Here is a 12,885-nt window from a genome sequence, read left to right as displayed (position 1 = left end):
TCTTGTCTTTGTTCATCTATCAATATGATCAAAACCAGCACTATTTTTCTCATGAGTTTCCACTGAACTTCATCCTTCTTTTACTCTTGTAATAATATTTTCAGAATGAGTTTCTAACAGTCTTTCACCTTGTTGAAAATGAAAGGAAATTTCAGGGTTAAAAAAGCCCCAAAAAATTCAGGATTTAAATTAATTTTGAGCTGTTTAAAATGCAACCAATCTGTAAATGTCCCAGTGGGAAACAATGTTTCTGCAGTAACTGGCAAACTGTAAAAACAAGAGAACTTCATAAATCATCTTTAAGCACATTTACTTCTTTGAAATTTTAATCTTTTGACAAATGAACACAGTGGCAGCACTGCCAGTTCCATGAATAGCAAATTTAGCAAGAGTGCAAGTTTTCAAGATACTATTCAATGAATTCACAATAAATAACATTCTAGATGCATAGATCAATTTTTTAAAAATCTCTTCATAAACATCTGTGTGTGTATCTGGGCATGGGAGGTATGGGAAAAAGGGCCATAAAAATCCAGAATTTGTACACCTCATTTTAAATGTACTACAACTGGGAGGGTTTATTTTGTTTATTTCACAAATGAGCAAGAAAATAAGCATCTTTAAGATTAATATAAATGCATGACATCCTAAATGAAATGGCATTAAGCTGTAGCAGCGGTGGTTCTGGTTGGACATCTGGAAGAATTTCTTCAAGGGTGGTAAAGGAAAGGGTGGTAAGGATTGGGAGAGGCTGCCCAGGGATGTGGTGGAGTCACTGTCCCTGGAAGCGTTCAAGAAATAACTGAATGTGGTACTTGGTGCTATGATCTAATCCACATGGTGGTGTTAAGTCATATACTGAACATGATGATCTTAGAGATCTTTTCCAATATCAACGATTCTGTGGTTCTAAATAGGACAGTGGCTTCAGGAGGCACTTTTACACCTTATCAACACAGACTATTAAACACTTTTAGTTTTCCTTCAGCCAAGAATCAAAATGGTCTCTTCTTTCACAAACTATTACAAGTTTTTTCTCCTTAACTACAATGAAAAATAGTTCAGCAACTCCGGGGAAGATTGGATTAATTAATAACTACCATGATGTGTAGTCTAAACTACATAAAAATCAAGGTTTTAGCTTTTAGTGCTCTTGTCACTTAGTGGCATTGATAATAATCTCAGGATAAGAAAGCCTCAGAAAACTGCATTCTTAGTTGAAAACAAGTGAATGAAGCTACCATACAGACTATGATGTATTAGCCACATACTTTTTGTAGCCAATTTCTTATTTGTGTTTTCTGAGAACCATTCTTAAAAAAACGTAATTAAAGGCATGTAGAAATACAACAGTCGCCCTTGTTTCTATCAATGTTCTGAATTTATTTTTGATTACCACCATCTACCATGTTCTTCTACCCTAGATCTACCAGGCAATGCAGACTCAAAGAGAAAATGGATATCACAATTATTTTGCATACTAACTCTAAGGACTGAACAGTATATAAAAAACCCAAAGTTGCTACTCTGTAATACTTGAACAAACATTGTACTGCTGGAATGTATTTAATATAAATGTGATGCTTCTTGGCATTCTTTTGGCATCATTTTTTTAAAAAAATAAACACCTTGCAAAATCAACAGTATAAATACTCCAATGTCTGCATTTGTTATTTCCAAAGAAAAACACTACTAAATTAAACCAGTTAAATAGAAGTTAAAATGTTAGGATTTTCCCTTAATGTTTAGGAGAGGCTAAAAGTGCAGTTTCTCAGAGCACAAATTTAGCAGCATCGTAAAGTCTCCTTATCTAAGCCATATCATTCTGTATGTTACTGCTCTGCATGTTCCATTTCCCTTTCCCAGCCATTCTTTCTTTGTTTTCCCCTCCTGTCACTTACTGTAAACAAATCCCACCAGAAATTATGCCAATTTCAAGCTACTGGTGTTAATTTCCTTCAAGTTTCCACCAAGGACTAGGTTTTACTTCAAGACCATGGAGTATTTATTATATGCTTAATTTAGACCTAAAAATAGTTTTGTTCTTCTCAACAGGCCTATTCCCAGCCATAAATTTAAGCACACATTACAGCCAAAGAGTAGCCATGCTCTCAGCCCATCCATGTCTGCCCTGACCCCACTGCTTAGACTTTTAGTACCTTTACCCATCTCTGGTTGCCACCTTTCAGTTCATCCCTCTGAAATTTGGCTCTGCAGGTGCCATGGGAGTTTACCATACACATTAGTACAGAAGGCTCAAACAAGTTTCCTCTTTCTCCCAAGTGTCTGATTAACTCATGCTTATTAAATGTTTATTTCACCTCTAATCTAAGAGGAAATAGAAAAGATACAAAAATACAGCTGTCCACTAGTTTCCTTCTACCTCAACTTTGATGTTCCTTTGGCAGCTCTAAGCACCATTCAGCTTCATTACTCTGGGCTTGCTTAGTACACTGGGTGTCACCAGTTGTTCTCCCAGTGCTCACAGACATAACTGGGACAGTTCCTCTCTCTCCTCTCCACCAGCATCTTTTGAAGGGTGTTGGTTGCCCTTGCACTCAAAACTGAGAACAGCTTGAGTGGCACTCCTCAGCTGACAGCTTTGCTACTAAGATACAGTTTATAGAGAATATGAATCTTACTGTTCTTACTGTTTAGCCTGCTTTGATTCAGCTGTATTTGCTCCATCAGCATAAAAACAGCCAGTTGAATTGTAACGCATAAGATATTTACACAAACCACATTAATATATCTATCCCTGACTTCTGTACTAGGGAACACCAGACTGACTCATTAATGTGGAAGATATGCATGAGAACATATGTGTGCCCTTTCTCCTCAGCTTCTCTTTTGCTCTGATCAATGCAGCCACTTCTCACAAGTGGGGAGCAGGCTTAGAAAGCATGCAACACTACCCTGATGGTCCTGTTCTAGCAAAATCTAATATTGTGGTTTTTAAAACCCTAACCTAATTTAAATATATATATATATTAGTCTCTTGCTCTCTAAAATCAAGTTACATTCTCACTGTGTTATGCCACCAAGTTAAAATGGATCCCTTCAGAAGTCAGGGTGATGGTAAGACAGCATGAAAGGGAGAGCTACACAAATTATTATTTCTGCCATTCTGGACCCCATGTGAAGGTACATGTCTAAGCAGCATTGTGTCATGCAGTACATTACACAAAATGCACGCTCTCTCAAGAGAGCAAAGACTATATCACAAGGGCAAGGGATTGGCTCCAGGTACCAGTAGGTTAGATGGGGTCAGGTAAGCTTTTAGGAAGGTGAATCTTGTGAGGTTATTGTGTTAGTAACCTGGGAAGATGAGGCACTGAAAATCAGGTTTGTGCACCTGGAGGAACACCAGGCTCTGGGATAGACTCCAACTGACACAGAAAAAAGATATTGAGAGGAGAGAGAATGTTCTAAACCAAAAAAACACCCCACCCCCCAAAAAAAACAAAAGCCAGAAACTTTGACAGTGGTGAAGTGTTATCCTTGTTTTGTCCTTTCTTCTCAACCAGACTAAATTCAATAGAGACATGCAGCCAAAAGTTTTAAACTATTGTTCAGCACATTGGTAACTGTAGACTTAAGCTACCCTTCACTCTCCTCCAGTTCCTTTCCTGCTTTGGTAGCAGTTGGAGTGCTGGGACTCACAGCAGAGCTCACGAGCTTGGAAGATGCGTCACACAAAGAAGCAGTCGGGGCTTTCACACAGCAATGAATAAATGAGGGGTTTGACCTGGGAGTTGAACAGCAAGATGCCATCTTCCTCGACCTTTGCAGTTCTGAGAGACATCTGTGCAGTTACTCCACATCAGGCTTGGGACATGACAACACCTTTAGTTTATGTAAGTGTCTGCAAGTCAGTTTTCCTCCCCTTCAAGAAACTAAGCAAAAAAAGCAACCATAAAGCAAGCTCTTATGAAAAACAGCTGGTCTCAAATAGCACAAATTTGTTCAGCTCTTCTCTGCATGGCATTAGCACTGAACCCTGTTGACAAATGGAACCAGAGGCACTGGTACCGACTGCACTTCACCACTGATTATTTTAGCAGAAATATCATACTACTTAAGGATTATGAGGAACCCTGGCCTGCAACCAGAATTCTGGAACACTAGCCAGAACTAAATACCACTTGTCTCCCTCTCTTTCTGATCCCTAACTGAAATTTACATTGTCTTTGCTCAAGCTGACAGATTTCTATATCCACCTGGCAGGATATATAGAAAAACACAAATGAGAATATATATTAAGTATGTCATGACATGGTCACTGCTGAGAACAGTGTTCAAAAATTGTTTTTATTAAATTCAAATGGACACTTGGAAGCACAACACACCCCTCTTGTTGAAAGGATATTCTTTTTATCTTATAGCTAATTATCTGCTGTTTGCCTCTGAAGCTATGGTTTGCTGTGGCCAAAAGCATGCACAAGTCCAGAAACCAATTTGCCTCAGAAATTAGTTTAAATTTCCATTATTTTTTCATTAAATGCTGACTTTAAAAGACTTAATGCTTAAATGCTGTTAGCAACTCCAGACTGGGTGCTGAATAACATAAACATATACTGATTCCAGTAATAAACACACCTAAAATATTTACCAGTACAGCCAGCATTTATATCACACCTCAAGTTTTATAAATACGCTATTAATAAAAAATTGAAACAAAATGGTAGTATGTTCTTGATTACAAATATACATATTTATAATCAACTATTAAATGAAGAAAATAGCTGACAGCTCCTGCCCTTAACACCTGTTGGTACTTCCTTAATCAAGTCCATGGAAATCAGTATGCTGATGATTGAAGTCTTCTGGCTCAGCCTCATACAGACCTGAACAAAATATTGAGCTGTTCTACGAATATAATGCACTAAAAAAAAAAAAAAAAACCAAAAAAACAACTTTGTAAAAGAAAGCTTGCTAGGTAGATTATATTATGAATACCATTCATTTTTATTGAATTGCATATCCACAGCCAATATGCCTGCATTCAACTTTGCAGTTAACCAAATTAAAGTGAGAAAAGTGTCAAGTCATCCACATATCACTGAATGTGTTTCCTTCCATCCTGTCATTTATCTCACCTGCAAACATTGCTACTTTTGCGTTCCTATATAACCCGTGACAAATTTCTATTTCAGCACTTACAAGTGTTAAAAGTATAGTCATATGCATCAGCCCAGAGGTACTCGCTATTCAGAAAATGCGTAATTTATTAATTTTGACCTACAACGTTCCATTCAATCTCTGGGCTTAACGCAGACACAAATCTCCCCATCTGCACTATTAAAGGTTCCTGCAGCAGATCTGCTATGCTAGCCTCTCTCCCAAATAAAACACAGCACACAAAGGCCTCAATCTTTTCAAACTGCGCTATAAATAACCACATTCGTTTCATACCTCTCGTGAACGCAGTTTCGAGAGCTCATTCCCTTGTTGACTTGGCGAATTTAAAGGGCCATAGGAACACTGCGCCGCCGTGGGCACACGGAAAGTTACAACTCGGCTGTGCCGCGGCAGGAAAGATCCCTTCTCCCCGGGGAAGAGCGCTCGGCTGCTCCGAGCGGGGTCTGGGAGGAGTTGCACCCACCTATTTTGCATAGATGGGCGAGGAAACGGCAGAGAAGCGAGAAAAAGGACTTGAGGCACTTCGGGTCGCCGACAGATTAAAATGCAAGCAGGTCTTTCGGTTATTCTGACAAGGAGCCAACTCTGCCAGAACAGCGGCACCGGCGCCCCCGTCCCCGGTCCCGCGGCCGGAGCCGCGCCTTCGGCGGGAGCGCCGTGAGGAGCGGCGCGGGACCGCCGGCAGCGCGCGGCCCGGCCCAGCCCGCCGGCGCCGGAGCCCGCTGCCCCTCGCAGCGCGGGTGCGGCCACGGGCCGCCCGCGGCGGGTGCCGCTCTTCTCCCCACAACTCTTCACTTCCTCTGCGCCGAGAGCTGCTCTTCCTCCTTCCCCCACCCTCCCGAAACGCTGCTCGGCCCCGCCGGCGCCGCTCCCACAGTGGGGCACGGCGGGTGCCACCGCCGCCCCCCGACAGGCCTGGGGCTGGGGGTGCCGGGCGCCGCTTACCGCCGCAGGATGTGCTCGCCGCAGGGAAGTGTCCTGGGCGGGCAGCGGCCGCGGGCACCTCCCGCGCGGGGAGGCGGGCGGGGCCGGTAACGGGCGCCGGGCCGGGCCGGGCTGGGCCAGGGGATGCCCGCCTGCCCCTGCCCGCCGCCTCCGTGTGCTGCCCGCCCGCCCCTGCCCGCCGCCTCCTGCTCTGCCCGCCTGCCCCTGCCCGCCGCCTCCCGCTCTGCCCCCCCGCCCCTGCCCGCCGCCTCCTTGTGCTGCCCGCCCGCCCCTGCCCGCCGCCTCCCGCTCTGCCCGCCGCCCCGCCCGCCCCTACCTGCCGGCGGACGGGACGAGGAGGGAGCCGCGCCGCACGCCCGGCTGGGCCGCTCGCCAGCGAGGGCGAATATAGCAACAGCCGGAGGGTCCCAGCCCCGCGGGGGGAGCGGATGGCACGGGCGCCCGGCAGAGACGGCGGGCGGCTGAAGCCTCCTCTCCTCGCCCGTGAAGTTCCTCTCGAAGAGCATTTCGGCGACGCTGCCCTGTGTGTCTAGCACAGCCTCTGCTCTCCGCGGAAAACGTGTCGTTGTCGCCTTGCGGTAGTGAGCCTGGGCGGATGGCGGGGTCAGCTGAAGCGGCGAGCGAAGCTTTCTCACAACGCTGGAGCGAACCCGGCTGGCGAGCTCTGGAGTCCCCGCTCGGCTGTGGGCCCAACCCTGGACGCAGGGCAGCCTTTTGGGAGTTTACCTGAGTTACCTCGACGGCTTCCTCAAAGAAACCACACTTGCATATGCATAAAATCATTGTAAGAGTAGGTATCAGTTGGTCTTCAGTTGCCAATGGATCCGGAGACTTAATTATACTTCTCTGCAAGTGGAGAAGATTAAGGCATCCTATATCCCCGTTGTGCAAACCACTAATGCACTCAATTAATTTTCAATTTCAACTGCTATTTCTTGGCAGTAAGACCACTGATTTTCTTACTTTTAATCCTGCGCACATTAAGTCAAGCAGTTAAATGCAAGCACAATATTGCCCCCGATTATGAAAAACAAGTCCGATTTTGGTACCCAAGCACATCCCCTACTTGTAAAGTGTAAATACACATGTAGATACAAAGTCCATTGTGTCTTCATGACCTTTGGCATCAAGGTGTACTTCCTGGTACAGTAAATTACCACTTTGCTGATATGTGAATTCAGATATGTAAGTTCATCCGAAGAGCTTGTTCCCAGTCTGTGCCCAGGTCATGGTTAGCTGCTTCCACTTCAGACATGGGAATTGGTACGAGTGCCCCTTGCTTTTCAGTGACATCTTTACAGTCCTTGGAAAGAGGAATGCCATTTCCTTGCGATCAGTGCCTGTCTTAGTTTTTAAAACATCACAGCTAAGGACAATGCTCTTACTCCAGTTATTACCCAATATCAGTACCTGAGTCAATGCCTTTTTGCTCATTTTGAGCCTGTCTGAGCATTATATGCCTCTGGTTGCCATGCTTTAGCAGAAGGTGAACTGCAGTTCCCATCCAGACAGCTCCAGCATGGCCGCGGAGGCTCATGCATTCCCAAATTATCAGCCAATGATCTTAGGAAGACTTTATTTACTGCTTCACTGTTGCCTTTCAAAAAAATGTTATGAAACAGAGAAGGACCCTACAAGACTATTTCTTGCTTTCTGGAAAATCCTTGAACAACAACAGAAGTCAATACTAGAGCATCACAATTAGAAATACTTTCTTCTTTCTCATCTTTGATACTGGGAAGGAAATGAGCCTCAGAATGTTCAGCCTGCCTGCAATGAATGTTACCTAATCGTCACCTTTCAGGCTACTTTGGACAGCATTCATTCTCTGCTTCCTGATGAAACTGTGACTTACATAGGGGCAATAAAAAAGAACCACAATGAGGGTTTTATGTTCCAGTTCCTAAAAATTAAGCACTTTTATGTTTTCCAGGGACTGGGATCCCAGTATTGATGTGAAAGCTATGGGCACCAGACTTTCTAATAATTTTCTATTTTCTGAAAGAGTAGATCTCTGTTCTTTTTTCCTTCACAGGTTAGATTTTTCTTTACAGTAACCTATTAACTAAAGCATATACCATTGCATTGACTTCGTCAGACTGAGGAGGAAAATCAAACTGTACTTTCCACATCATGCATACATGATGTAGAAATAGCAGCAGTTTAACCATTTTCTCTTTGCCCAATCACATTCTAAAAAAAAAAAAAATGCAAGGAAAACCTCACCACTGCCTTTTGTACAGAACCTGAATATACAGGCTTGTATGAAGAGCTCTGTGAGAACATGTGGGTAATGAAGCTTCTTTTGTAAATAAGGACCAGAGGTATCTACTCACTTGGTCGCAGTTGGGGTAGGACTGTAGATCAATATAAATTTAGGCTGAATGTGCCAGGCCATGAGTGAGGGCAGAACTTGGTGCTGTACACTTTGAAGTACCACAAGGCAAACAGGAAGTTTCCACCCAAGATGCTTTCAGAGTTCAAGTTGCTCCACAGCTGGGCAGCAGCTGAGCAGTAATGTTTTTGGATTGTGAATTTGAATGCAGGCACCTATATTGAGTTTCAGTTGCCTTATAAGCTTCTGTGCTTTTCCCTCTATGTCACCTATAATGATGATTTTCTATTATTATACAAAACAGTCTTTTTTTGTGACTTCTGTCATGTTATTAAGGGATGTTACTGTTTTGCTGTGCTTTGACTTAGGGAGCTCTGGATGAAGTACTACATTCTTATCCAATGACATTGTATCTCCAGATGCTATTTATATATAACCTCAATTCATAAACAAAATTAGCATCACTGTTATTATAGCACATTTACCTACTGCATATGCTGTAGGACTACATACCAGTGACATTAATTACTGATTATCTTTGTAGAAAAGAGGCTTTCCATTATCACTGATGAGTAGTCAAGGAGTTGAGCTACTGTTACAGATCCTGCCTGCTGCTGTCTCTGTATTTTTGAGCATTTCAGATGTCATGATTAATCCTCTCTCTTTCATTCCCATACATATTTTTGAAAATGACTTACCAGTGTTTATTGTGAGTATTTTAAATTTGTCCTTTTTGTTTGGAAGCTGCTCTTTCTATGCAATCATCTATATTAGAGTTCATTTAGGTGGGTGTTAGTATATAATTGGAGAGTGTCTCGTCCCATTACTCATAATGTTCTGATGGTGCATGACCTCATTTCGGTTACCTGGCAATTGCTATACAGCAGAGTGATGTTGGCTTCTACTTGGAAGCTGATCAGAAATACTAACACCATGATGAATGTATATCTTATATACATAAAAAATGTACTGGAGAGGAAAGCAATTCAGGTTAATTACTTTTGATTAGTTTTGTATTTAGAGGCAGGAAACTTTTACTGGTGATTCTTTTTATTTACAACAAATTAGATATACATATGGCATCCAGATTCCTTCAGCATCAGGATCTTAAAAATCCCCAAACTTCTTAATACTTGTGCTGGTGGTTAGCAACTGTTACTTTAGTATCATTTTAATGTTGCTATTCACAGTGATTGTTAATCAAGGACATAAGATTTGCTTGTTGGTGGTGTGTGGAAATAAAACCCATGACCACTGCAATTTTGAGAATGATTAGCAAGGAGAAAAACTTTATTTACAGAAACTTTGTAGGTGAACAATTTAAATATTTAAGCACACATTGTACAAAATGAAAAATGTTTACATAATAAATCTTTTAGTATTAATTCCAGTTATCCTTGATGATTTGTATATAGCAAAATTATCAAATAAATCCTTCTGCAAATCAATACTTGACTGTCATAACAATACTTTTACACAATATGCCATGGACTAAGTTCAGATTACTTAGCTGAAATGTATTTTCACTTCCTTCCAGCCAAACTGTTTCAATCCATCCCTGAATTTTAATTTATTCAGTAAATTTTACGATACTGGGACTTGTAAAAAAACTAATAACCTTCAAGTGAAGTCCACTGTTCTACTCCTAAAGCATTACTGGTTTTGGGTTTTATTTTGGCAGAGTTTTGAGTACTACGCTAATTCCTCTCAGTCTTTCGCTCTAGCTCCATAGGCCTGATCCCCTATAGGATCAACGTTTACAACTGTAACTGGAATTGTGTTTCCATCTGTTATAAAAAACAGGCTTATTTTATATGGTTTTGGTAATGTAGGGATGTATCTTTCTCTAGAAACAGCCAAGAATTCCCTTACACCTGAGTTCAGTCTGGCCTGCAAGCACTCTTTATTCCAGTGATGGCAAGTCCCATCTCTGGATAAAATACTAGTGCACCTGCTCCCAGTTCAATGCTGCATTTTTACAAATGACATTTGTCTGTGTTTTAATATCTGTCTTGGGACTAACAATGTCCAAGTAGGCTTCATTATCTTACACAACACTTTAGTGGAAGAATTAGACCAGCTTTGAAAAAACTGTAGCTTAACACCCACTCTGACTTGCAATACTAACTTCTCTCTTTGCTATACTCTTGCTGCCTTTGTTTTGATTCTTTCTTTCAGTTCTAGATCCTCTTTTTCTGATGCAAGACAAGGTTAGTAAAGACTTTAGCAATATCAAGTTTTCTCTTGTAATTTTGTAGTTTTTGTAATTGTTCAAGTAGCTTGATAAACTGACTGCTGTGGGTTTGGCTATTTTTTTTCTTTTTGTCATGCCCCACCCCTGCCGAAGTTGTGAACTTCTGTCTGGAATAGAGAAAGGAATGGAGCAAGTAAATTTCTTGACGTTAGGAAGACAAAATCATAAAGATTAGGTGATCATCCTATGTCTGTACTGCTTCTGAGGATGCCCTAAAGCCTTCCTAAGGATGTTTCAGTATCCGTGAGTGCATTGAAGGTCTCACTTCCAAACATTAGTAAAATCCAAATCCAGGTTTGGCATATAAAGGCACATGTCAAATATGCCTCTCTAGCCTGAGGAGATGTTAAGATAAATACATTTAAAAATTCAGGACCTGTAATCCTCTGTCTTCAGGCCTTCCCCATCAATTAACTAAAGCATCCTTTATCATATTCTGTGCCAAAAGAAACGTGAGCCCTCCCAGTAAAAACTAAAGTAAAAGGAATGATGCAATGGTTTCAGTATGTGATGGTCCCCTTTAAAAATCACCTAGTTCAACTCCCCTGCACGAAGCAGGGACACCTTCCACCAAATTAGATTGCTCAAAGCTTCATCCAATCTGGCCTTAAACACTTTCAGGCATCCAACAGCTTTGCTGGGCAACTTGTTCCCATGTCTCACCCCGTCAGTATAAAAAAAAATATATATCTTTCCTTGTATCCAATTAAATCTATCCTCTTTCACTTTAAAACTGTTTCCCCTTGTCCTGTCACTACAGTCCCTGGTAAAAAGTGTGTTTCTTATAAGCCCCCTTTTAGAAGGTAAGATCTCACAGCCTCTTCTACAGGCTGAGCAACCCCGGCCCTCTCAGCCTTTTTTTCCCAGCACAGGTATTCTAACCCTCTGTTTTCATGGCCTTCCTCTGGACCTATTCTAACAGCTTCACGTTGTTCTTGTGCTGGGATGCAGTACCCTGAAAGGGGTTTCACTGCTCCAAAAGAGCAGAGTGGAGGGAGAGAATCACCTCCCCAGTAGAAGCCCAAGGCTTGGTCTAGCTCATTAATGCCCAAATTGAAAGCACTGCTCCAGCCTGCCTCCTGAAAAATCATTCCTCTGTCTGTGCCTTCAAGCAAGGAGGAAGCCAGTAAGAAGCAGATCTTTCGTGCTGGGATAATGCTTTTTATCATGCCAATATCCCCCCTTTACATAACTGGCTCAGGATGAAAACTCCCCTCTGGAAAAGTACTGGGACATGGAGGCTTGAAGGTATCCATTCCTTCTGATGGGGCATAATGCACTCAACTAGGCTGACCTGAGAGGTAGCTGTCATGTCTTAGAAGATCCCTGAAGCCCCCCCAGACTAATTTCTGTGGCCTCTCACCACAGGACTGCAGAGTGGTACATCAGACTGTGTAAAACTTCCTCTCCTTCCACTTCCCCTAGGGCTGCTTCCCTGTATCCAGCAATCTTCAAGTTGCTGCAATCTTCAAGTTACACTGAAAATAACAAGCACAGAGGACTTGAATTCCGGGAGGATAAGCAAGTTTAGAAGTTTTGCATTTATAAGAAGTATGTAGCTATGGTTGTGACTATTATTGCTACATTGATATCCAATGCAAATACTGAAAATGCAGAAAAGCCCCATATTAAAGTCAATTGGCAACCTCCAAAAAACCCTCTCAGGCTTTGCAAGCACAGATAAGAGCACGCAATTGACACAGTTGAGGCAGGATGGGAATGAATAGACTTTGTTCAGAAGGCTGAGAGTGTAACACTGATTTATTTCAAAATACATCGCTCTTTTATGCAGAGCTTCATGCAGACCAACCCTACTAGTCCTGAAGTGAAGACAGCTCACACTATTGGTGTGCAGTGAATGACGTACACTAGCAAAACTTCACTATAAACAAGAGAGATAAAGAACTTACTTACATTCTTTCTCAGTACTTTCTCAGGCTTCTGCCTGGTTAGAAATTTTCTGGTTTGTCTTTGACTGAATCTGAAACCTATATGCAATGAAATCAAAACTTCTGCTCTAAAATTAGACATGCACCAAGTCATGGCAGCAAACAGTGTGAGAGGCTCCAAAACTATGGTGTGCATTGAACAAGTTATGCCTAGTTCAGTGAGGCAACAAAAAGGTGCTGCATGTAGATATACTATCTTAATGGGTTCATGGTATTCAAAGACAGTTAAGTACACTTTGTATCCCTAGCCTGGAATATGA

The 12,885-nt window shown here is 42.1% G+C and overlaps 1 protein-coding gene across 14 annotated transcripts in view; it reads right to left on the bottom strand.

The window, feature by feature from the left end:
* Positions 1 to 6,685, bottom strand: part of TBC1D1 (TBC1 domain family member 1) — a 99,919-nt gene extending 93,234 nt beyond the window's left edge. For 6 of the 14 annotated variants that reach the window (XM_077782799.2, XM_085577777.1, XM_085577779.1 and 3 more), the window contains exon 1: positions 6,088 to 6,227. The gene's annotated coding sequence lies outside the window, so the exon portion shown is untranslated. Of the gene's footprint in view, positions 1 to 3,663; positions 3,689 to 3,748; positions 3,888 to 5,415; positions 5,820 to 6,087; positions 6,228 to 6,403 lie in introns of those variants that run through there. The other 8 variants (XM_085577781.1, XM_077782801.2, XM_085577778.1 and 5 more) reach the window with 8 other exon arrangements.
* Positions 6,686 to 12,885: the final 6,200 nt, after the last annotated feature.

Source organism: Lonchura striata, chromosome 4, assembly GCF_050655825.1.
Source record: "Lonchura striata isolate lonStrDom1 chromosome 4, ASM5065582v1, whole genome shotgun sequence".
NCBI lineage: Eukaryota > Metazoa > Chordata > Aves > Passeriformes > Estrildidae > Lonchura > Lonchura striata.
This window is presented reverse-complemented; position numbering and strand designations above follow the sequence as displayed.